General features: G+C 42.5%; 1 protein-coding gene across 10 annotated transcripts in view; it reads left to right on the plus strand.

Moving 5' to 3' along the window:
- Window positions 1–21,172, plus strand: part of Fam110b (family with sequence similarity 110, member B) — a 157,093-nt gene that overhangs the window by 110,768 nt on the left and 25,153 nt on the right. The window contains exon 1 of one of the 10 annotated variants that reach the window (XM_030253523.1): window positions 14,229–14,247. The exons of 6 other annotated variants lie outside the window; for them this stretch is intronic. The gene's annotated coding sequence lies outside the window, so the exon portion shown is untranslated. Of the gene's footprint in view, window positions 1–14,228; window positions 14,262–14,360; window positions 14,377–18,107; window positions 18,179–21,172 lie in introns of those variants that run through there. 3 more of the 10 variants (XM_030253520.1, XM_030253524.1, XM_006537897.1) reach the window with 3 other exon arrangements.

Consider the following 21,172-nt stretch of genomic DNA (forward strand, 5'->3'; position numbering starts at 1 on the left):
CTTCCTGGCCCATTTTCCATTTTCCTTAGGACTAGAGAAAAGACTGTTGTTTGTGTGCATTTTGCCTAGTAAAGACTACTACTCATACACTGCTTTTGTAAACAATAAATGCTGTTCATGAGGACACAGCTATGTCTGCAGTGACTGGAGCTACAGACGGAATCCTGGGATCTTCTTGTAGGCTGCTCCCCTCCCCTCCTCGTTTTCCATGCTCACACATATCACTAGTCTCGCAGCGTACCTTGAGAGATTTATTTTACCAATATGCCGTTCAACAGAGAAAACTTGATTCCAGACAAAAACAGCATAAAATGAAGAAAACAACAGTGTTCATGAACTGTGTCTTCACAGTCAGAAAGGCCCAGGTTGGAATTCTAGCTCAGCCATTTGGCAGGGTTTTAAATTTGGTCAGTTCATTTTTATTTAACAGATACTTATAAACTCTGCACCATATACTGTGTTATATTCTGGGGGTATAGAGAAAAGAAACCAACCAAGCCGTACAAAGAAAGGGACACTAAACATGAAAATCTGCTAACTTTCATATCTCCAGAAAATGACCACTTGTCCCCATTTATGGTGGTGGGGATGTATCTTTTGTTGTTTGTCAACACAAACTAGAGGCCACCTGAGAAGACAGGATTTCAACTGAGGAGTGGTTCCATCAGAATGATTGATATAGGCAGAGCTAGTCCTGGGCATGTGATCAAGTGTGAGGTAAGAGAATGGGCTGAGTAAGCTGTGGGCAGCAAGCCAGCAAGCAGTATTCCCCTGCTTTATCTTTCTTCCTCCCAGACACTGAAATTTAGTTGTCATGATAGTAAACCACAGATTATCAATGCAATTAAATTACTTTGTTTTTATCCAGAGTATCTCTTATCCAGAGTATCTCTTCAGGTTTATCATTCTCAAACCCAGAGGCAGAAAGACAGGATAAAGTATAGAGCATTAGGAATGGCTGTTACCCTAAAACAGTCCCAAGCTTCTCATACTGGGACACTCATGGCACTGGGCATCTGCTGCCCGGATGCAAGCTCCTGTGCCCGTCAGTCTTAAAAAACATGGCTGAAAAGACCAGAAAGTACAGCTCTCAAACCCTCCTGGGACGGCTAAAAGCTAAGAGTCTCTTTGCCTGTTTCATTTTATAGCACGTTAGTGCAGTTGTGCTCAGAGTCCTTTAAGTGACTTGTTTGAGGGGGTGGGGAATCAATAACAGGTAAGCCAATTAGAAATTTTAAGTGAAATGGTTTCTCTAAGCCTGATAAAGTAGAAGGCAAACTGTGCAGGAAAGCTAGTAACATTAAATATGGTACTTTCTGGAGAGCCAATACAGAGCAAAGAGAGCTTGATTCAAATGCAGTTCCCAGTGAGATGATGTGAAAGTCAGTCTTTAAGAACACATCAGAAGTATTGCTGGATCAACAGGTAGTACTATGTCCAGTTTTCTGAGGAACCGTCAGACTGATTCCCAGAGTGGTTGTACCAGCTTGCAGTCCCACCAGCAATGGAGGAGTGTTCCTCTTTCTCCACATCCTCGCCAGCATCTACTGTCACCTGAATTTTTGATCCTAGCCATTCCAACTGGTCTGAGGTGGAATCTCAGGGTTGTTTTGATTTGCATTTTCCTGATGTTTAAGGATGTTAAACATTTTTTCTTTTTTTCTCTCTCTCTCTTTTTTAATTAGATATTTTTTTCCATTTTTATTAGGTATTTAGCTCATTTACATTTCCAATGCTATACCAAAAGTCCCCCATATCCACCCACCCCCACTCCCCTGCCCACCCACTCCCCCTTTTTGGCCCTGGTGTTCCCCTGTACTGGGGCATATAAAGTTTGCAAGTCCAATGGGCCTCTCTTTCCAGTGATGGCCGACTAGGCCATCTTTTGATATATATGGAACTAGAGTCAAGAGCACCGGGGTACTGGTTAGTTCATAATGTTGTTCCACCTATAGGGTTGCAGATCCCTTTAGCTCCTTGGCTACTTTCTCTAGCTCCTCCATTGGGAGCCCTATGATCCATCCATTAGCTGATTGTGAGCATCCACTTCTGTGTTTGCTAGGCCCCGGCATAGTCTCACAAGAGACAGCTACATCTGGGTCCTTTCAATAAAATCTTGCTAGTGTATGCAATGGTGTCAGCGTTTGGATGCTGATTATGGGGTGGATCCCTGGATATGGCAGTCTCTACATGGTCCAACCTTTCATCTCAGCTCCAAACTTTGTCTCTGTAACTCCTTCCATGGGTGTTTTGTTCCCAAATCTAAGGAGGGGCATAGTGTCCACACTTCAGTCTTCATTCTTCTTGAGTTTCATGTGTTTAGCAAATTATATCTTATATCTTGGGTATCCTAGGATTGGGGCTAATATCCACTTATCAGTGAGTACATATTGTGTGAGTTTCTTTGTGAATGTGTTACCTCACTCAGGATGATGCCCTCCAGGTCCATCCATTTGGCTAGGAATTTCATAAATTCATTTTTTTTAATAGCTGAGTAGTACTCCATTGTGTAGATGTACCACATTTTCTGTATCCATTCCTCTGTTGAGGGGCATCTAGGTTCTTTCCAGCTTCTGGCTATTATAAATAAGGCTGCTATGAACATAGTGGAGCATGTGTCCTTCTTACCAGTTGGGGCATCTTCTGGATATATGCCCAGGAGAGGTATTGCTGGATCCTCCGGTAGTACTATGTCCAATTTTCTGAGGAGCCGCCAGACTGATTTCCAGAGTGGTTGTACAAGCCTGCACTCCCACCAACAATGGAGGAGTGTTCCTCTTTTTCCACATCCACGCCAGCATCTGCTGTCACCTGAATTTTTGATCTTAGCCATTCTGACTGGTGTGAGGTGGAATCTCAGGGTTGTTTTGATTTGCATTTCCCTGATGATTAAGGATGTTGAACATTTTTTCAGGTGTTTCTCTGCCATTCGGTATTCCTCAGGTGAAAATTCTTTGTTCAGTTCTGAGCCCCAATTTTTAATGGGGTTATTCGATTTTCTGAAGTCCACCTTCTTGAGTTCTTTATATATGTTGGATATTAGTCCCCTATCTAATTTAGGATAGGTAAAGATCCTTTCCCAATCTGTTGGTGGTCTTTTTGTCTTATTGACGGTGTCTTTTGCCTTGCAGAAACTTTGGAGTTTCATTAGGTCCCATTTGTCAATTCTCGATCTTACAGCACAAGCCATTGCTGTTCTGTTCAGGAATTTTTCCCCTGTGCCCATATCTTCAAGGCTTTTCCCCACTTTATCCTCTATAAGTTTCAGTGTCTCTGGTTTTATGTGAAGTTCCTTGATCCACTTAGATTTGACCTTAGTACAAGGAGATAAGTATGGATCGATTCGCATTCTTCTACACGATAACAAACAATTGTGCCAGCACCAATTGTTGAAAATGCTGTCTTTCTTCCACTGGATGGTTTTAGCTCCCTTGTCGAAGATCAAGTGACCATAGGTGTGTGGGTTCATTTCTGGGTCTTCAATTCTATTCCATTGGTCTATTTGTCTATCTCTATACCAGTACCATGCAGTTTTTATCACAATTGCTCTGTAGTAAAGCTTTAGGTCTGGCATGGTGATTCCGCCAGAAGTTCTTTTATCCTTGAGAAGACTTTTTGCTATCCTAGGTTTTTCGTTATTCCAGACAAATTTGCAAATTGCTCCTTCCAATTCGTTGAAGAATTGAGTTGGAATTTTGATGGGGATTGCATTGAATCTGTAGATTGCTTTTGGCAAGATAGCCATTTTTACAATGTTGATCCTGCCAATCCATGAGCATGGGGGATCTTTCCATCTTCTGAGATCTTCCTTAATTTCTTTCTTCAGAGATTTGAAGTTTTTATCATACAGATCTTTCACTTCCTTAGTTAGAGTCACGCCAAGATATTTTATATTATTTGTGACTATTGAGAAGGATGTTGTTTCCCTAATTTCTTTCTCAGCCTGTTTATTCTTTGTATAGAGAAAGGCCATTGACTTGTTTGAGTTTATTTTATATCCAGCTACTTCACCGAAGCTGTTTTTCAGGTTTAGGAGTTCTCTGGTAGAATTTTTAGGGTCACTTATATATATACTATCATATCATCTGCAAAAAGTGATATTTTGACTTCCTCTTTTCCAATTTGTATCCCCTTGATCTCCTTTTGTTGTCGAATTGCTCTGGCTAATACTTCAAGTACTATTTTGAAAAGGTAGGGAGAAAGTGGGCAGCCTTGTCTAGTCCCTGATTTTAGTGGGATTGCTTCCAGCTTCTCTCCATTTACTTTGATGTTGGCTACTGGTTTGCTGTAGATTGCTTTTATCATGTTTAGGTATGGGCCTTGAATTCCTGATCTTTCCAACACTTTTATCATAAATGGGTGTTGGATCTTATCAAATGTTTTTTCTGCATCTAACGAGATGATCATGTGGTTTTTGTCTTTGAGTTTGTTTATATAATGGATTACATTGATGGATTTTCGTATATTAAACCATCCCTGCATCCCTGGAATAAAACCTACTTGGTCAGGATGGATGATTGCTTTAATGTGTTCTTGGATTCGGTTAGCGAGAATTTTATTGAGGATTTTTGCATCGATATTCACAAGAGAAATTGGTCTGAAGTTCTCTATCTTTGTTGGGTCTTTCTGTGGTTTAGGTATCAGAGTAATAGTGGCTTCATAAAATGAGTTGGGTAGAGTACCTTCTACTTCTATTTTGTGAAATATTTGTGGAGAACTGGAATTAGATCTTCTTTGAAGGTCTGATAGAACTCTGCACTAAACCCATCTGGTCCTGGGCTTTTTTTGGTTGGGAGACTATTAATAACTGCTTCTATTTCTTTAGGTGATATGGGACTGTTTCGATGGTCAACTTGATCCTGATTCAACTTTGGTACCTGGTATCTGTCCAGAAATTTGTCCATTTCGTCCAGGTTTTCCAGTTTTGTTGAGTATAGCCTTTTGTAGAAGGATCTGATGGTGTTTTGGATTTCTTCAGGATCTGTTGTTATGTCTCCCTTTTCATTTCTGATTTTGTTAATTAGGATTTTGTCCCTGTGCCCTTTAGTGAGTGTAGCTAAGGGTTTATCTATCTTGTTGATTTTCTCAAAGAACCAACTCCTCGTTTGGTTAATTCTTTGAATAGTTCTTCTTGTTTCCACTTGGTTGATTTCACCCCTGAGTTTGATTATTTCCTGCCGTCTATTCCTCTTGGGTGAATTTCCTTCCTTTTTTTCTAGGGCTTTTAGATGTGTTGTCAAGCTGCTAGTATGTGCTGTCTCCCGTTTCTTCTTGGAGGCACTCAGAGCTATGAGTGTCCCTCTTAGAAATGCTTTCATTGTGTCCCATAGGTTGGGGTACGTTGTGGCTTCATTTTCATTAAACTCTAAAAAGTCTTTAATTTCTTTCTTTATTCCTTCCTTGACCAAGGTATCATTGAGAAGAGTCTTGTTCAGTTTCCACGTGAATGTTGGCTTTCCATTATTTATGTTGTTATTGAAGATCAGTCTTAGGCCATGGTGGTCTGATAGGATACATGGGACAATTTCAATATTTTTGTATCTATTGAGGCCTGTTTTGTGACCAATTATATGGTCAATTTTGGAGAAGGTCCCGTGAGGTGCTGAGAAGAAGGTATATCCTTTTGTTTTAGGATAAAATGTTCTGTAGATATCTGTCAGGTCCATTTGTTTCATAACTTCTGTTAGTTTCACTGTGTCCCTGTTTAGTTTCTGTTTCCACGATCTGTCCTTTGAAGAAAGTGGTGTGTTGAAGTCTCCCACTATTATTGTGTGAGGTGCAATGTATGCTTTGAGCTTTACTAAAGTGTCTCTAATGAATGTGGCTGCCCTTGCATTTGGTGCGTAGATATTCAGAATTGAGAGTTCCTCTTGGAGGATTTTACCTTTGATGAGTATGAAGTGTCCCTCCTTGTCTTTTTTGATAACTTTGGGTTGGAAGTCGATTTTATCCGATATTAAAATGGCTACTCCAGCTTGTTTCTTCAGTCCATTTGCTTGGAAAATTGTTTTCCAGCCTTTCACTCTGAGGTAGTGTCTGTCTTTTTCCCTGAGATGGGTTTCCTGTAAGCAGCAGAATGTTGGGTCCTGTTTGTGTAGCCAGTCTGTTAGTCTATGTCTTTTTATTGGGGAATTGAGTCCATTGATATTAAGAGATATTAAGGAAAAGTAATTGTTGCTTCCTTTTATTTTTGTTGTTAGAGTTGGCATTCTGTTCTTGTGGATGTCTTCTTTTTGGTTTGTTGAATGATTACTTTCTTGGTTGTTCTAGGGCGTGATTTCTGTCCATGTATTGCTTCTTTTCTGTTACTATCCTTTGAAGGGCTGGATTTGTGGAAAGATATTGTGTGAATTTGTTTTTTTCGTGGAATACTTTGGTTTCTCCATCTATGGTAATTGAGAGTTTGGCCGGGTATAGTAGCCTGGGCTGGCATTTGTGTTCTCTTAGTGTCTGTATAACATCTGTCCAGGCTCTTCTGGCTTTCATAGTCTCTGGTGAAAAGTCTGGTGTAATTCTGATAGGCCTTCCTTTATATGTTACTTGACCTTTCTCCCTTACTGCTTTTAATATTCTATCTTTATTTAGTGCATTTGTTGTTCTGATTATTATGTGTTGGGAGGAATTTCTTTTCTGGTCCAGTCTATTTGGAGTTCTGTAGGATTCTTGTATGATCATGGGCATCTCTTTTTTTATGTTTGGGAAGTTTTCTTCTATTATTTTGTTGAAGATATTAGCTGGCCCTTTAAGTTGAAAATCTTCATTCTCATCAATTCCTATTATCCGTAGGTTTGGTCTTCTCATTGTGTCCTGGATTACTTGGATGTTTTGAGTTAGGATCCTTTTGCATTTTGTATTTTCTTTGACTGTTGTGTCGATGTTCTCTATGGAATCTTCTGCACCTGAGATTCTCTCTTCCATTTCTTGTATTCTGTTGCTGATGCTCGCATCTATGGTTCCAGATCTCTTTCCTAGGGTTTCTATCTCCAGCGTTGCCTCGCTTTGGGTTTTCTTTATTGTGTCTACTTCCCCTTTTAGTTCTAGTATGGTTTTCTTCATTTCCATTACCTGTTTGGATGTGTTTTCCTGTTTTTCTTTAATGATTTCTACCTGTTTGGCTGTGTTTTCCTGCTTTTCTTTAAGGGCCTGTAACTCTTTAGCAGTGCTCTCCTGTAATTCTTTAAGTGACTTATGAAAGTCCTTCTTGATGTCCTCTATCATCCTCATGAGAAATGTTTTTAAATCTGGGTCTAGATTTTCGGTTGTGTTGGGGTGCCCAGGACTAGGTGGGGTGGGAGTGCTGCGTTCTGATGATGGTGAGTGGTCTTGATTTTTGTTAGTAGGATTCTTACGTTTGCCTTTCGCCATCTGGTAATCTCTGAAGCTAGCTGTTTTAGTTGTCACTGTTAAGAGCTTGTTCTTCAGGTGACTCTGTTAGCCTCTATAAGCAGACCTGGAGGGTAGCACTCTCCTTAGTTTCAGTGGGCAGAGTATTCTCTGCAGGCAAGCTCTCTTCTTGCAGGGCAGGTACCCAGATATCTGGTGTTCGAACCAGACTCCTGGCAGAAGTTGTGTTCCACTCACTAGAGGTCTTAGGATCTCCTGTGGAATCCTGTGTGGGCCCTTGCGGGTGTCAGGCGACTCCGCTGGCAAGGTAGCCCGGGGCTCGAGTGGAGCAGAAGGGGTTTGTGCCCCAGATCAAGCCCGGGTAGCCTGCTTCCCTATGTACAGCAGTCTCAGGTTCTGCGCGATTGGATTGGGGCAGGCGCTATGTTCCACTCACCAGAGGTCTTAGGATCCCGTGGGGAGTCCCGTGTGGGCCTTTGCAGGTGTTGGGCAAGACTCTGCTGGCAAGGTAGCCCGGGGCTCGAGTGGAGCTGAAGGGACTTGTGCCCCAGATCAGGCCCGGGTAGCCTGCTTCCCTATGTACCGCAGACTCAGGTTCCGCACGATTGGATTGGGGCAGGCGCTGTGTTCCACTCACCAGAGGTCTTAGGATCCCGTGGGAGGTCCCGTGTGGGCCCTTGCGGGTGTTGGGCAAGACTCTGCTGGCAAGGTAGCCCGGGGCTGGAGTCGAGCGGAAGGGACTTGTGCCCCAGATCAGGCCCGGGTAGCCTGCTTCCCTATGTACTGCAGTCTCAGGTTCTGCGCGATTGGATTGGGGCAGGCACTGTGTTCCACTCACCAGAGGTCTTAGGATCCCGTGGGGAGTCCCGTGTGGGCCCTTGCGGGTGTTGGGCAAGACTCTGCTGGCAAGTAGCCCGGGGCTAGATATTTTCCTCATTTACATTTCAAATGCTATCCCAAAAGTCCCCCTATACCCTCCTCTGCCCTGCTCCCCTACCTACTCACTCCCACTTCTTGTGTCGCATCTACCCCGACCAGCAGGAAAGACGCAACACCACATTGTCCTTCTTCAAGCAGGTTTATTCAGGAACACTTAGCATTGCAATGCAGGAACAGGAATCCCCGAACAATCCCGGGGCACACCTTAAATACCCTACTGACTCCTCCCAATCGCCCCAGTCACGTAACAGCAGTCCATAGGTTCACAGCAAGTGATGACACCTCAGGCATGGCATCTGCGCAGTGCAGGTGGCTGGGATGTGGCTATGTCTGAGATAATGAGGAAGTTAGGTGCAGGTCATAAGACCTGGCAGCCGTCCAGGGCACCATTTTGGGGTGGCGGCCGCACCTGCTCCTCACATCTCCCCCTTATTTATTATTTTGGCAGAGAGAATGCCTGTCTTAGGTTGCCCCCTGCGATAATGCTCCTTACCCGTCATCGGGAGGACAGACAGCAGTGGTCTGATCCCTGTCTTAGGTGGGTAACACCTCCAGGAAGTCTTACCCATAATTGACTACTTCTCTAGCATGCCAAACCACACTTGAGGAGATTTTCCCAGCTCTAGGGCTGCAAAAGCCTGAATCAACAGTGCCTGCACATGAGTATGCCTTTTTTGCATATGGCAAATGCACCACAGGGCCATTACTCCTGTGGCAACACAGATGATTGCCAGCCCTCCTATGCCAGCCCATTCCTTGAGGTGCGATATTGCTGTGACTATGGCAGTGGTAATCTCAAAATTTCCTTTAGGTCTAAACAGTGTCATCACAGATGGAGCTTACACTGGCTAGGGTACAAAACTAGTCATACGGGTTACCACAGCCAAGGAAAATACAGATGCATTCCAATACATACTATAAAAGCAATTATCACTACTACGATTAATAAACTCATTATCATAACTACCATTATATCTAAAACCACAAAAGGGGGCCAAACAGACACAGGTGTAGGCACAAAAGACATATTTTTTCTCGAAGCCAAAACACTCACAGAATTTTCAAACAAATCAGAGCCAATCCAATAAAAACTAGCAATTCCCAGGCCCCTCCCATCAGTATACTCAGAGGTGACAAATCAATACAGCTTCCATTTACCCCACATAACAACCATACATTAAAAGGATTATTAGCCCCTCGCTGTGCTGGGCTTTGATATGTCCAATTATAACTTGCAAACATTTGATTATGTGTGGTACTGATGAATGGAGAAAAGGTAAAATACTTTTTCACTGCCCAAGCGGCCTTTCAGATTTTCACTGCCCAAGCGGCCTTTCAGAATTGACATCCACTCCACGGAAGCAAAGAGTCTCGTATGCCTCTACAAAATGGGGCCCAGCGAGGTTGGAATGGAATGCTAGCATTGCCCTTGGGTATGCTCACAGGCCAAGTTCCTCTGATCCAAGTAGCATTAGCTCGGGTTGAACTATTAAAAGGTCTATCAAACCACGCAGCAGTCTGATTATACAATTGCACACACGTACTATCTTGAGAAATATTTACAATAAGCTGAAAGCATAATACCCCTCGCAGGGCAAGCTGGAGAGGTTCAGTCACCAGTGCCACTCCTTCATCATCAGGTAAAAAGGGTAGCTGTAAAGATGTATTGGAGGTAAAGAAACGAGGAAACACTTGAGCGGAATAGGTCAAGGGTAGCGGCTTTGGAAAAACACCGACATGATGCCCCATCGTAGCTCCTCATTCCTGCACCCTGTCACCATCATCAGTAATCCCAGGAGAATCATCATCACACCTCTGGTCATCCTTCAGCACTCAAGTCAGTCGTTCAGGTACCCACAACGGCTGGCGGCGGTCCTGGGGAAACACACAAACAGACCCTCTCGCCCACACCAACATTGGATCTGGCCCATGCCATTGGCCATCCAACATGTCCTTCCACATAACAGTTCCCTTCTGAGATGCATCAGGATTACTGAATCTCTCTGAGCAGTACAATCAAATTTATCTTTCTTTAAAAAATTAAGAGTAAATAAGGCTATAGAAAGGCGTTCCCGGGGAGTCGCCCCTAGAACAACTCCCCCTTTTTGTTTTATTAAGCATTTTTTTAAGGTACAATGAGCACGTTCAATTATTCCCTGCCCCTGAGGGTTATAGGGAATACCATGTACAAGGTGAACGCCCATCATCTTACAAAAGCTAACAAAAGTATTGGAAGTAAGCAGGACCATTATCAGTTTTTAATTCTTTGGGTTGACCCCAAGCACCCCATGCTTCAAAGCAATGAGCTATGACATGACAGGCCTTTTCTCCAGTATGCAAAGAAGCAAAAATGACTCCAGAGGAAGTATCAATTGAAACATGAACAAACTGTAATTTTCCAAATTTGGCAAAATGAGTTACATCCATCTGCCAAACGTGTAGGGGGAGTAACCCTCATGGGTTAACTCCAAAGGAGGGTTGAGGTAATAAAGGAGCGCAGGCCTGACAGGCCTTGACAATCTCCCTGGCCTCTGCTCGGTGATCCCAAAGCGAGAGGCTAATGTTTTAGAATTTACATGAAATTTAGAATGAAAATCATAAGCAGGGTCAAGGGCAGGACATGCCAGAAATACAGCAACTTGTTCTGCCTTATCCACTATGTCATTACCCTCAGCCAATGGACCTGGTAACCCAGTATGAGCTCGGTCGGATATGCTGAACAAAGAAGGGGGAGGATCTATGCAATAGCAAATTTAGTAATTTACTTAATAAATCCCCAATGCTGGACCCAAGATTCACCCTACCAACCACCTCCAAGATAGCAAGAGCATTAACCACATATTGACTATCTGATATTAAATTAAAGGCCCCTGAATGTTGTTCAAAAACCTTAATCACAATCTGTAATTCTATAACTTGCAGTGAGGCAGGGGGGAATTGTAAAACTATAGCGCAGAGCCTTGAACTAAATAGGCTCCGCATCCTGACTTTGATCCATCTGTTAAAATTAGAGGAGCCCCTTTCAATGGTACTCGAGAGGTACTCACAGGAAAAATTACCGGGTGAGCTTTACACAACTGTAAAATAGGATCTTTGGGAAAATGATTATCTATCTTGCCTAAAAAACTGCATCTTAAAACTGCCCAGTCATCTACAGTGGCAGACAACACTTCAACTTGTCTACTATCATGGTACAATAATTTCATCAGGAGGGGTGCCAAAATGCTGCACGCATTGCTGTAAACCCAGCAATGCCAATTGGGCAACGGAGGCAGGATAATAGGATAACACTTTGGTGGGGGAAAGTTTAGGATGGATCCATAATAAAGGAGCCCGTTGCCAAAGGGCTCCAGTAGGTTGATTTTCTGATGGCAAAATACATAATGATATAGGAAGATCAACCTCTCTCCTCTTTAAAGCAGCAATTTGAATAGCCTTCTCTACTAACGTTAAGGCTTCCCTTCCTTCTTCTGTAAGAACTCTCTCTGAATCCAGGGCTGTCGCCCCTGGCAAGGTGTCATAAAGAGGTTGCAATTGCTTATTTGTTAGACCCAGATAAGGCCTAACCCATTGAATGTCTCCTAGCAACTTTTGAAAATCATTGAAAGTCCTTAGATGATCAGTTCTAATTTGAATCTTCTGTGGAATTATATATCTTTCTGTTATTTTGCTTTCCAAATAATGGATGACCTTGCCCTTCTGCACCTTTTCAGGAGCTACAAACAATTGCTTTTCTTTTAATTTTTGCATAACTTTAATTGTCTCACTCCGAGAACCTCAATAGTCCCTAATCCGGGAACCTAATAGTCTCTAACCCCGAGAACTTGAAGTCACTTGATATGCACTCAATGGTAAGTGGATATTAGCCCAGAAACCTAGAATACCCAAAATACAACTTCCAAAACACAAGAAAACCAAGAAGGAAGACACGTGGATACTTCATTCTTTTCTAGAATAGGGAATAAACTATCCATGGAAGGATTTGTAGAGACAAAGTTTGGAGCTAAAACAAAAGGATGGACCATCCAGAGACTGCCCCACCCGGGGGTCCATCACATAATCAGCCACCAAATGCAAACACTACTGCATACGCCAGCAAGATTTTGCTGAAAGGACCCTGATATAGCTGTCTCCTGTGAGGCTTTGCCAGTGCCTGGCAAATACAGAAGTGGATGTTCACAGTCATCTATTGGATGGAACACAGGGCCCCCAATGGAGGAGCTAGAGAAAGTACCCAAGAGCTGAAGGGGTCTGCAACACTATAGGTAGAACAACAATATGAACTAACCAGTACCCCCAGAGCTCGTGTCTCTAGTTGCATATGTAGCAGAAGATGGCCTAGTTGGCCATTACTGGGAAGAGAGGCCCCTTGGTCTAGCAAACTTTATATGCCCCAGTACAGGGGAAAGCCAGGGCCAAGAAGTGGGAGTGAGTTGGTAGGGGAGCAGGGTGAGGGGGAGGGTATAGGGGACCTTTGGGATAGCATTTGAAATTTAAATGAAGAAAATATCTAATTAAAAAAAAAACACATCAGAGAATAGTGAGAAAAAGGAAAACTGAGGAGTGGCCAGATCTGTTGCTGTGTATATGCAGGGAACAAGAGTAAGGCAGGCCAATCAGAGGAGGAAGGACCACCTCTCAGAGCTCAGGTTCTTCTTGTCTGACCATGAGCAGCATCACTCTTGGAGCCAGCCTGCCATGTTAGAAATATAGCAGAGGCAGAGCAAGCATTTTCTTGGATGAACTATTGAGCATCCTAATATCTTGGCTTCTCGGTGTCTTGATGTATAAAATGCAGCCTTCCTGCCTCAGAGACTTCATAGTAGGAGTTACTATGTCATTGTCCTTGTGGTAGTTCTGATTCACAAGAAGCACCCTGTACCAAGTGCTATGTCTGTAATGGTTGTATAATAAGTGCCTCATGAATATGTATATTAGTAAACATAATCTGTATTTATAACTAGAAGGCAGTTTTTGCAGGTTTTTCTTAATTAGTCCGCATTAAGCTTAATAGATTTAGGTTCTCTGATAACTTCATTTCAAAAACTGAAAGATTAAATGTACTTTATGTATTTAAAACTTAGATGTATAACCTTTTAAACATTGATACCAAAAGATATTTGTCCTTATAAATAGTTATGTAATGCTTTTTTATGAGCTTTGCCTGTGGATAGACTCTGGGGTACACCTGCCATTAGCTTTTAGTTTTGAAAGTATTTACCATTTGTCATTAATGTTTTACTGATAACACAATGTCCATAATCCCAAAGGATTTAGTTCATTGTGTTGCTTTCCCACTCTGCTGTGAGCATGGCTCCATGCTGTGGATTTGTACATGTGGTCCACGCACACATTCTGTCCTGGAAGTACCCTTCGCCATAGTGCTCAGGGTGGTCAGCTTCCTACAAGCCTCAAAAGCCAGAAAGTCATGGCCTGTCTTCCTTGTCTTAATCCTGGATCACACTGTGGTAGCAAAAATCTTTGCTACTTCAGTTTAGAGAAGTAGCCCACTGTATATGACCATTATCAAATTTGGTTTTTCTTCTTACCCCCTGGGGCCTGCTTTCAATAAAAGCCGTAGAAGGTCCATCAAGCCAGAGTCCCCGGATACCAGATATTTCCACTCAGTAACATTGACTCACTGGCCCCAGCTATGCTCCCTTGCTGTCAGTCTTCCCTCCTGAACCATGACTTATTTGGAATGGAATCCAGTTCTGTTCTGAATTCCCTTTTGCCTCATTGCAGTAGCTCCTGTAGAAAACCTGTTTTTCCTGAGAGAGACAGGGTGGGGGTAGGTGGAGAGGAAAGGAGAGATAGACAGACAGAAAAGCTCTAGTTTCCAGACATCCTGACCCCCACGAGGAACCAGCTGAATTCCAGGGCACTCAGATTTCAAGCATTCTTCCATCAGGAACCTGCTCATCTATTTGCTAGGAAAGAAGAGATCAGTTCATGGTCTGGCAGGTATTGGATTAGTGGTAAGAAACGTCTTCCATGTTCCATGCTCATGTCTGCACTGATGCTCCTTGTAGAAGCGTGTCCGTACCTTTGTGCTGTACTTCAGGGGAAAAGGGGTGTGCGATGGAGTCCTGAGTAAGTATGAGTTGTTAATATGAGCATGGCGATGTCAAGAATTCCAGGGCCTCATGGGAATAACAAAGCCAGGTCAGGATCAGGGAAATGGCAAAGCCTCTCCCTGGTTCATGTGCAGATGTTGACTGTACAGAGAGTATCTACCACAGCTTCTGCCTCCTAGGTATTTACAGCTTCAGATTGCCCCTTTGTAGAGAGCCCCTACAGGGATTAGTAAACCTGCCTCCTTGTCCAGCAGCATACAATAACTCTTCCTTTTGGCTCAGTTCTTTTGATAAGCCCACCTCCTTGATTCAGAAGTGTAAAGTAAAGGTTGAGCTTCCAGGCTGCTGACTGTGCATCTGCTGACTGTGACACACTGATTCCAGCTTCTCTGTACCTGTGTCTGTGTGTCTGTCCTTTTTTCCATTCTCTTCTTACCTAACTCAGGCTTCCAGCACACAGCCATGTGGTTTGTGGCAAAGAGGTTTCTGGAAAGACTTCACTGAAGAGAATGTTTTCCTGTTTTCCTATAATTTTCCATTCAAAAGAAGCCAGAATTTGTAGCAACATCAGTTAACATGTCCCAAGTCATTTGTGGGTTACAAACTCTAAAAATCCTCTTTTGAACCATAGAAAGTATTTGAACCACCTTTCTTTTATGGATATAACTTTAGATGTTAGCTTAGTATTGCCTGTGGAAAATGATTCCCCTTTGCTACCCTAAAACAAATAATCATGATGATAAATATATAAGACTACTCAACCATATAGTGCTTCTAGCAGTCTGCTTTTAGATTCTCATTTCAGCATTGCCTACAGACATTCTTCTTATATATCCCTTTAAACATTAGAAATTACCATCATTCATGATATTTCTGTGCCTTTGGAAACCAAAAAAACTAATACACTGTAACTTGTGTTCCAGCCAACTGCTGGCTCAAGGTTAACAGAGCCAAGAGGAGGTATGAGTGGAGCACATGAACAGTCCTGTTCTTCATTCTCAACCTGATTGCTCTTCATTTAAGATTGGAACATCAGGCCATTTCTGTTGCTATTAAAAAAAAAGTTTAGACTGAATAATTAATTTGTTTTGCTTTGCTTTGTTTTGTTTGAGACATCATCTCCTGTAGCCCAGGCTGGCCTCTTGTCTTGCCAGTAACCAAGGCTATCCTCAAGCTTCTGATTCTGCTGGCTCTCCCTCCTGAGTGCTGTTATAGGCATATACCAGCATACTTCTTTTATAAGTAACTAATTTTTAAGCTGATAAGTTTATTTAAGTATTTATAGATGCTCTGGAGGCTGAGAAGTCCAAGATGGGGAGGGACAAGCAGATGTGGCATTTCATGATGCCTCTTCGTAGCTTTGTCCTACCACAGCAAGGGGCAAGCACAGTCTCTTCAGCCTATTTTGTAAGTGCAGTAAGCCTTGCTATGACAGTGGGGACTCATGATGTGTTCACTCACCGAAAGCACCCACCTCTTCAGACCATGTACTGCTGTGCTGGAGAGTCAACAGATGGCTTGCGGGGATACAAACATTTAGACTCTACCAGAAAGCGGATATGACTCTGTCATGGTGGTGAGTAAATTCCCTGTTGTGACAAGATCTAGCTCAAAAGTAACTTGTTTCTCATTACCAGGAGTTTTTTTTTAGAAATTGCTTTAAAAATAGTCTCTCTTCTCTTTGAATTTTTATAGTCTTGTTGGAATCTCTATGGTATATGACAAACACATTGGTGGTAACAGTTCTTCCCACCACTCCATCAGATATTCTCAGGCTGGCCTGTGGAAAGAGTCTGGGCTACACAGATGTAGTTGCTCCTGTCCTTTGCCTGGCACTATGTCCCATGTTTTGTTTGTTTGTTTGTTTGTTTGTTTTTAATACTCATTTCAGTTTATGTCCCCAGAAATCTGGCAAGACAAAATATAATGTCCATTCCTTTACCATCAAGTCAGGACCTATGCTTATATGGTTTCATTTTTCATAGTCATGCAGCCACTATATAGCAGAGCCAGGGCAGGTCTTACCAACATCAAGCTCATAAGCTCATACTTACAGTCAAGCCTGCAGCTTGACTACAAACAAGTGAGTAAATGAGTAAGACCCATATCATAGATGTAAATCCGTGACTCCATGGAAACAAGCCAGCTTCCATAGGAGGCAAGGGCTCCAGGAAAGTGTGTGCGTATGGGGGGGGGGGGGGGGTGAAGAAGAGCACGTGGCCAGAGCACACTTAAAGAAAATAGCCAGACTGCATTTGCACCTAAGTACTTTGTCCTGTGTAATGCCTTCTTTGCTTTGGGAGATCTCTTGATGAGTCATCATTCTTCGCCTTCATAATCCCTCTTTCCTTGGTGAACTGTCCTGTAGACTGCATAGTAAAGATGTGCAGTGGGAGATTAAGAGAATAAGCCCACTGGCTGAAAAAGATACTTCGGGTTTGTCTTTGATATTTCAACAAATAACAGCTTTCTCTGTAATTTATTTTTTTAATTGGATCATGCACATATAAATTTCAGTATTCCATCTCAGAAGTTACTCAGTGCCCATTCACTGCAGGCAAGGATAGGTTGTGGAGAGTTCCATGGTTGGACTTTCAACTCACATCATCAAGACAGTGATTTATTGCCCAAGTGCTATATCTTAAAGCTATGTTCATTTTAAGTACAAGCCTCTGGGATCCTTGAAATTCCCAAGGTGAGAAGAAAGGACTGACTGTAGCTAAGTTTCATCGAAAACCTAGAGAACAGTTATTGAGAAGCCCAGAGGGATAGCCATAGTCAGAGTCTGCGGGGCCCAGCCCTCCCTGGCGGACACCACCTGGAGAGAGGTATTCCTGGTTAGTGCTGAAGAATCCCATGTGGCATGGAGGTGCAGAAGGTTGGGGACAGAGCAGAAATGTGCTGCTTTTCTCAAGCAGTTCTATGTATTTGGTGATTTCGATGTTTGAGCTGAGCTGTGGGGTATCTTGATATGTCAGTGTAGCTTTCTTGGCTTCTAGAACAGGTCACAGACTGAACATTTAGATGACCCAATTGGTGACACATTAATAAAGAAAAGCCAGTCTTGCAGTGGGAAAGTGACAGGAGGAGATTGAATGAGACCAGGATGAGGGAAGCCAGGGAGGTTCAATGCGCTCCTTTGTCAGTAAGTAAACCCAGGGCTGCATCTGAAATTGCCTCATTGATTTAGTAGCATAAGAACGCCTTTGATGTGGGCCCAGACGCCTGGGAGAGATCATCAAAGTAGGGAAATGTAATTGAGAGTTCATGAACATTCACTTCCCAGACTCTAAAGTAGCCATCTGAAAATACTTTACTTACATATGTTTGTAAATATTAGTCTGTATTGTAGATCGTTTGTAAATTAATCTTATATGCAAGTTATATGCAAAACCTATATCCAAGATTTGACTCATGTTGGGTTGGCTTTATACTTGAGTTGCTGAGTGAATATGCTAGAAAGGAGTGTTTACAAATCATAGAGACTTTGTAAGGAGTTTGCTTTTAAGGTTTTATCGGTAGGGCAGAGCTGTGTATCCTGGGAGTGTGCTGCATAGTTCGTCTGTCCAGGCCTTGCCTGTTCAGAGTGTATGCTTCTCCCCTGTCCTTTGCCTTGTTTTCTGACTTACACTGGAGTCACGTACACACCGCTCTCACGGTCACCTGTCCTGACCTTTCTGCATATGCCTCTGAGTAATGCTTTGTGCATGTTTATCCCTCATGCTATCTGAATCTCTCTGCTGTGGCTCATCTCTTAGCAGCTGCTGTGCTCCAGCTTCGTGAGCTATGGCTGGACCTACCTGAAGTCACTCTTCTGGGTGAGATTCCCTCTTGCTTGGATGCCAAGTCTCTTTCTTTATGTAATTGTACTGATGTGCACCCACATACACTTTCTAGGTAAAAGTATCTAGAGGTCAGTCTCCTTGACTCTCTTCCTGTCAGCAAGATTCTCTATCTGTCCTTACATTTGAAGGATTGAGTATAAAACTAGAGATTAGTCATTGTTTTCTATTTTTAAAAAATCATATTTCCCAGTTTTGAAGGCACATTAAGTGCTGATTTTATGGAACAGTGCTGTCTCAATTACTGTGTGTCCTGGGTGCAAGTATTTTTCTTTTGAAATTGAGATTTTGCCCCCTGACATTCTCAAGTTGTACAGTGGCTACCTCACTGTGGGCTGTTTGATATTCTTACTCTCTATTCCCGGGCCTTCCTGAGTTTCCGGTAGTAGTTCTGAAATGCTTGCTTCTGATCAATGTTGTTTCATCCCTAGTGGTGGTTTTCTTCCTTGAATATTGGACCAGCTAGGGGCCCTATTCCTTGTCACCATCTCCTCTGTGTTGGCTGACTTCAGCCATGTTTCTCCAGGAAACACTCTGTTTATTCTTCAAGCTTTATTTTGAATTATTTGAAGGGTAGATTTCATTTCTGAACTCAATATTTTGCTGTTTTATGTTTTTAAAATCATTTACTTTTATTTTAGGGCTTCAGTAGCTCCATGGATTTCTCTGGACAGTTTTCTCGGTCTTTTGAAGTTGTCTTCAAATGTCTTTTAAATATCTGACCTTCCATAGGCCCCTTTTCTTCTGTGTGATTATCGGGTTCTGGCTTTCATGTCAGAGCCTCAGATCGGCAATCCTTTAACACTGTAAGAAATTTCCTGGGGATCAAATCAATCAGAAATCTTGCTGTATGAAGGTGGGAGTTACAGATGGCCATATGCATGGATCTAAGTGATACCTAACTTCAGCAGGTGTCCCTCTAAAACAATATCTTCCCAGGATGGGACAGTTTTCTCTAAGAAGCAAATATTCCTTCCTGTTGTGTCCCACTTCTTGACCTTAGGCATACTCAGCAAGGAACAAATAAGGCCCCACAGCTGTCTGGATGGCCTTGACAGACTGCCTTCATCCTCGTTCTTCACTCAAAATTTCTGGGAACTGTCAGGGAGAATTCCATTACAGCTGTGGTAGGATTGTGTCTCCCCCCAACCCCCAGTTGTATTTGGAGCTTCACAGACTCCATGTTCTCTGCTTTGTATCCAACCCTCTTTGTTCCTTTCTTGCTTCCAGGACCTGTCCTTTTGGAACATGGTGCCAAGCAAATGCTCTCACTTTTTACTGTGACTTCATGCAGACACCCCACCTGCATTTCTGTTCAGTTAGTTATGGCACGTCCTCCAGTTATGGTAATATTGATTGTCACACTAATCTAGAATCATCTGGAAGACCAGCCTCTGCCTTCCTGTGATTTCTAAGTTGGGTTACCTGATGCACACTAATGTTGGCAGCACCATTCCATGGCTGGGGGATTGAGGAATGGAAAGAGTAGGGGAACACCAGCCTTCATCCCTGTTTCCTGGTGCAGTTGCGGTATGACCAGCAGCCCCACACACCTGCTGTTAGACCTGTTGCAAACTGTGAGTGAAAAGAAACCCTCTCTTCTTTTCCTCACCACTTTTCTCGGGTGTTTTGTCATAGCAACTAAACAAGCACCTAAAGGGCCACTGTGTGTCTGCCTTGCTCTGTCTGCCATTTTTATTATTTAAGGGGTTAGAAAAGTTTAATCATAAACTAAACAAGCTATGCTGTCATTTTGAACCAAAAGTAACATTTGGATCTTTAGGAAAATACTGTTTTGTATGTCATACAAGTAATGGCAGACAAATTCCTTAACTGTATTCTGTGTAACCCTTCAGAGCCAGCCCATTGTGCAAAAAATGCTGAATTCTGTCACAAACAGACATGGTCTGCTAGCTGCTTTATATGCTAAAATTAATCAAGAGTCATTTGATTTATCACAGTTTCTGCTTTATAAATAGGAATTGAGAACAAATCTGTCAGTTGTGCCAGACTTAAGCTCATAGCAGTTGTGATTGTAGGTTCTGAAATACAGTTCTCACCCTGCACAAGCACTTCAGAAGACAAAATGAAAGCACAAAGTTAATTAGGAGTATTTGTGACACATGGGGTTCAGTTTTGTTCTATTTATAAGGAAAAAGGTGTTTCTTATTCTAGAAAAGAGGAGGCTGGGATGTGTGAAGGAAGCCTTTCTTTCTACTTCTGTACCTGACTGTGCTTCATACCACTTCCTTTTCATCCTTTTCCATTTTTATTTTGGGGAAAGTGGTTATTTTTGTCAATGTAGTGGCAGAGACAAAGGGGAAGACAGGTTTGACTTATTGTGCATTCAGTTATTGAATGGTCCCAGTTCTTCCAGTTATACATTGTCTATGTTAGCAGAACCCCCTGCCCCCATTCCTTAGAGGACTTAGCCACCCACCAGGAAGCTGTGCTGTCCCAAATGGACATCTCGAGAACCTGGCTACTCTGTGCTTGTGAGACTCTCATAGGCTGTGGTTATGATGAGTTGTGGGTTCTACTCTTAGTCTCCACTCTTTACCGGACATACTTTAGTCTCAAAGGCAAACAGACATAATAGGCCAGTAACATAGAGACTATGACTCTCCTCTACAGTGTACATATATTTTCCAGTGAGCATTTTTTACTATCTCTGTGTATAGTCCTTAAAGCTAACATTCTAGGGATATCAATGATGAGAGATGAACTATAATATGTATTCAAAATCCACATGGAGCACTTAGATGGGAGGCAGGAGAAATAATAGAATTCTTTTGTTAGTTTTAAAAGAAAAAATGTCTGTCGTAGTTATTAGGACAGACCTTCACATCTACACGCAGCATGAACTTTCAGGGTTTTGGGGGGTTTTTTATACCTATTTCTAATAAAATAATAATTTAATAAAACTGCAGAGGCTGGTAAGTATTGTCCCATCAGGTACAGAGGCATGCG

The sequence above is a fragment of the Mus musculus genome, chromosome 4, assembly GCF_000001635.26.
Source record: "Mus musculus strain C57BL/6J chromosome 4, GRCm38.p6 C57BL/6J".
Classification (NCBI taxonomy): Eukaryota; Metazoa; Chordata; class Mammalia; order Rodentia; family Muridae; genus Mus; species Mus musculus.